The sequence below is a fragment of the Salvelinus alpinus genome, chromosome 26 (assembly GCF_045679555.1).
Source record: "Salvelinus alpinus chromosome 26, SLU_Salpinus.1, whole genome shotgun sequence".
In the NCBI taxonomy this organism is placed as follows: Eukaryota; Metazoa; Chordata; class Actinopteri; order Salmoniformes; family Salmonidae; genus Salvelinus; species Salvelinus alpinus.
The window spans coordinates 15487283-15492300 of NC_092111.1; positions in this window are offsets into that span (position 1 = coordinate 15487283).

Consider the following 5018-nt stretch of genomic DNA (forward strand, 5'->3'; position numbering starts at 1 on the left):
GTTGCATTTTTACAAGAGAAATCTGCCTTTTACTGCCTGAAAAGCATATGCTATAATAAAGCTGACTAATCCAATTTGTGTCATTCATTATGACAGCACAAGACATGGTTATTGTATTCTTATAAAGAAGTCAGGAGGATAAATAATTATACGTAATATCCTCTCACACATAGCAATACTGTAAGGCAAATCAATTATTTTAAAAGGATTGCACATCCATCCATCATGCGGATGAATGGACATCACTTACAGTGCCTTCAGAAAGTATTCATACCTCTTTACTTTTTCCACATTTTGTTGTGTTACAGCCTGAATTTAAAATTAATTTTGACATAATAATACCCCATAATGCCCTCACACACATAATACCTCATAATGCCAAAATGGAATTCTATTTTTAGTAATTTTTACAAATTCATTAAAAATGAAAAGCTGTAAATTGCTTGAGTAAATAAGTATTCAACCTCTTTGTTATGCCAAGCCTGAAATATGCTTTACAAGTCAAATAAGTTGCACGGACTCACTATGTGTGCAATAATAGTTTTTAACATGATTTCTGAATGACTGCTTCCTCTATGTACCCCACACATACAATTATCTGTAAGGTCCCTCAGTCAAGCAGTGAATTTCAAACACAGATTAAACCACAAAGACTGGGAAGGTTTTCCTATGCCTTGCAAAGAAGGGCACCTATTGGTATAAAAAAAGCAGACATTGAATATCCTTTTTATCATGTTGACGTTTTAATTATACTTTGGATGGTGTATCAAAACACCCAGTCACTACAAAGATACAGTCTTCCTTCCTGACTCATTTGACGGAGAGGAGGGAAACCGCTCAGGGATATCACCATGAGGACAATGGAGACTTTAAAACAGCTACAGAGTTTGTTGGCTGTGATAGGGAAAAACTGAGGCATTCAACAACATTGCAGATACTCCACAATACTAACCTAATTGACAGAGTGAAAAGAAGAAAGTCTGTACAGAATACATATATTCCAAAGCAGGCATTCTGTATGCAACAAGGCAATTAAAGTAATAATACAAAAAGAAAATGTGGCAAAGCAATTCACTTTTTGTCCTGAATATTATTTGTTATGTGTGGGGCAAATCCAAAACAACACACTACTGAGTACCACTCTCCATATTTTCAAGCATAATGGTGGCTGCATCATGTTATGGGTATGCTTGTAATTGTTAAGGAATGGGGAGTTATTCAAGATTTTAAAAAGTCGGACTGGAACTAAGCACAGACAAAATCCTAGAGGAGGACCTGGTTCAGTCCACTTTCCACCAGATACTGGGAGATGAATTCACCTTTCATCAACATAATAACCTAAAACACATGGCCAAATCTACAGTGGAGTTGCTTACCAAACAGACAGTGAATGTTCCTGAGCCGCCAAGTTACAGTTTTGACTTAAATCTACTTGGAAATGTATGACAAGGCCTAAAAATGGTTGTCTAGCAATAATCAATAACTACATTGGACAGAGCTTGAAGAATTTTCAAAAAGATAATGGGCAAATGTTGCACAATCCAGGTGCGGAAAGCTCTTACAGACTTACCCAGAAAGACTCAAAGCTGTAATCGCTGCCAAAGGTGCTTCTACAAAGTATTTACTCAGGGGTGTGAATACTTATGTAAATGTAGCTATAACACAGCAAAGTCAAGGGTATGAATACTTTTTGAATGCACTGTAAATCATGTAACCATTACTTCTTAAAAGAGAAAGTAATTACACATTTTCAAATCGTCTGCCAACAATTCACTCAATCCTATACATATTCAGTGACAGAATAGAAGTTGTAGTTTAGCAAAACTGTAAAGGTGTTCACATATAACACATACATGATAACCATAATCTTCATAGTTTCAATGTTTTTGCATACATGATACATTTTGGATTTTGATCCTTATTTATAAGAACATTTTACCTTGTAATATTTGTTTGTAATTCTATGTTTTTTTACTGTGAGCAAATATATATTTGTTTTAAATCAAAGCTTGTCCATGTATATATTCCATTATACAGTAAAGATTATTACTTACCTACAGCAAACACTTCAATGCCAGCCTCTTTTTTCTGTAATTTCTCCAAATATCAATTGAGGAAGGTCTTGGTTAATGACAATAAACAATCACAATATCTAGCTTATATCTACTTTAAAATCTCATTATCTGTCTAGTTATGTTAGCTATTTCAAGCTTACAAGTGAACTGTTCATATGTATACTGTCATGTCAATGTATTTCTAGTTTCTATTTATATTACTATAGGGCTGGTTTGACGCCACAAGTTGTTTGTCTTTCAGGTGATGTAATATTTTCGCAGGCACAAAAGACAATAAGGTTGATGAAAAAAGGGAGGGACAATGGATGGGACAATGGACGGGCAGAGGAATGCATGTGAGTTGTATTTAGGTTAATAATGCTTTCATTTTTTCCCCAGTGACTGACGTGGTATGGAAAACTGGTTATGTGTTCTGACAAAATGTTTGGGGAGAGACAAAAGATCGTCTGAAAAAAGGGAGGGTAAAAAGAAGGGCAGGTTTATCTGTTTGAGAGTAAAATAGCAGTGTTGTTGCTTATTAATTTTTTAATAAGTAATTTTAAAGGCTGGCATTTTTTAATTACTTATTGTATTGAAAATTGGTCAGGTGACAATATACATTTTCTATAGCCAGAAACCTGCTTCATTGCAATTAATCGACTTAACTTTTGAGCCATACATTTTATTTAGTCACTGGCTAAAGTAAGCAATCAGCTTTTTTCTATTTAACAGTCCACCACTCACACACCTGATACTTCACATATCTTTTTACATAACATATCTGTTTCTTTTGAAGGTAGATTCAGTTTATGAATCTCTAACAAAAGAGATGTCAAGATATGTTGTAATCAGCTGGTAACTGTGATTGAAGGTCACAATGACTCCACATGGTGAGACCAACAATGGAGGAAATCATCTTGGATTCCTGATTTCTGGCTTTATGGGGAGTTGGACTTCATTAATTGTATTAATAAAAATAATATATTTGTAATGCAATTTTTCCCAGATGCTCAAATAATTTAACAATGATTACTTACACTGAAGAATGTTGACATCTAACCGTTCGTTTGTGCCTTCTGAAAAGCAAGGGGGAAATGCATAAAAAAAAAAAAAAGGAATTTCTGAATTTCAATGTTTTGGTGTGCGACATACCCTTTATTTTTTGGACTTCACAGTTAATATATTTGGAGAAATTAATATAAATCTGTATCTTGTGGCTGAATAACATTTTTATTTATTTAAAGACATATAGTATTTCAGTATTTCAGCAGTTTAACCACTCAGAACTTGTCAACAATCTCATAAGCAGTACAATGACCAATTTCCGTGCTGTAAATCAAAGGAAATGGAGAGTTGGACTGAGGAGGAGAAACAGGAAGGGGCTGAGGTTCTGTCCTCTGATGCTCACGCTGCTGCTCTTTGGACCAACTTTAGGCTCAGGAGTTGGTTTCTCTTGAACAGAAAGTTCCACTTGACGAAGAATGTCCTCTGTTGGTATGTTAATGTTAAACATTAACTCAACATGTCTAATTGTTACTGTCTCACGACTTCTTGACTAATAAGGACTGTGGCCCTGGATGTATTTGTGTGCTTTTCAGTTATACTTGCTAGGTGTAAACACAACACAGGTTTTAGAGAGTATGTTTCTCTTCAAAGGTGTCATTTTCACAGAGACAGTGCTGTGACAGTGCGGCTCAACAATGTGAAAAGCCCCTTATAGGTTTTACAACTTTAGCCTGGCCAAAATTGGTTTCAGAATCATATACAGGATATTCCCTAAAATTTAACCAGTCAGGTGCATTATAACCTTTATTTATACTATTGTACTATCAACATTGTGCAGATGCATGCCGTTACACCTCTGTGAAGTGGATTATTTAAAAATAAAAAATAAACGTCCATCCTGCTTATACGACGGATACTTGCCGTAAACTTAACTAACATGTACTGGTAGAAGTGTATTCAGTTTAGAGAACATCTGTTGTCATCTTGCAGAGAGCAAAATCCCCAGTCAGAGCATGTTGGCAAGTAGTCTCGGGTGTCAGTGTTTTGACCAGTATTTTTTTGGCACACATCCCAACTAACGATTTGCATTGACCCAATCGTAACAACTTATATTTATCAGATGTGAATTGTGCAACTTACTCTTACACTTAACATTCTTTGAACTGTGATTTCATGTTTCTGATTTATTGTTGTCCTGGGTGTTGCTGTCCACCAATAACTCCACTGTTCTGTGACTAGTCACACCCTAAACAATCATGGTTTGTCATTCGATGACATATCATAAGATGGCATGTTTTTTTAAAGAGTTGTATCACTCCATGACGTCTTCCTGACGTCTCCCATGACGTTGAAAGGTGTTTGAGTTTCTTTTAGAATCTGTTCTAAAACATACCTCTACATCCACAACAAGGAACATCCTACTTGTTTATGTTTGAATGTCATGGTATGACATGGAAGATGGTATTAGTGCTTAGTTTATAATATTATTTAGTAGATTATTTTATCAAAAGCAACATACAGTAGAGCATGCGTACATTTTTGTCTGGCTGATTCCTGAGGGAACCAAACACACAACCCTGGCATTGCAAGTGCTGCACTCTACAAAATGGTACATAATGGCCCTTTGAAAACTTGTAATGCTAGTTTCATCAATTCAGACATGTAAGATTGTATTTTCAAAGTATTTGGACCGAGCCTATATGGTGAGCTCAAAAGTATTGGGACAGTGACAATTTTGTTGTTTTGGCTCTGTACTCCAGCACTTTGGATTTCAAATGATACAATGACTATCAGGTTAGTGTAGATTGTCACCTTTAATTTGAAGGTATTATTATCCATATCAGTTGAACTACAGTCCCCCCCCCATTTTAGGGAACTAAAAGTATTGGGACAAATTCACTTATATGTGTATTAAAGTATTAGAAGGTTTAGCATTTTGTTTCATGCAATGATTACATC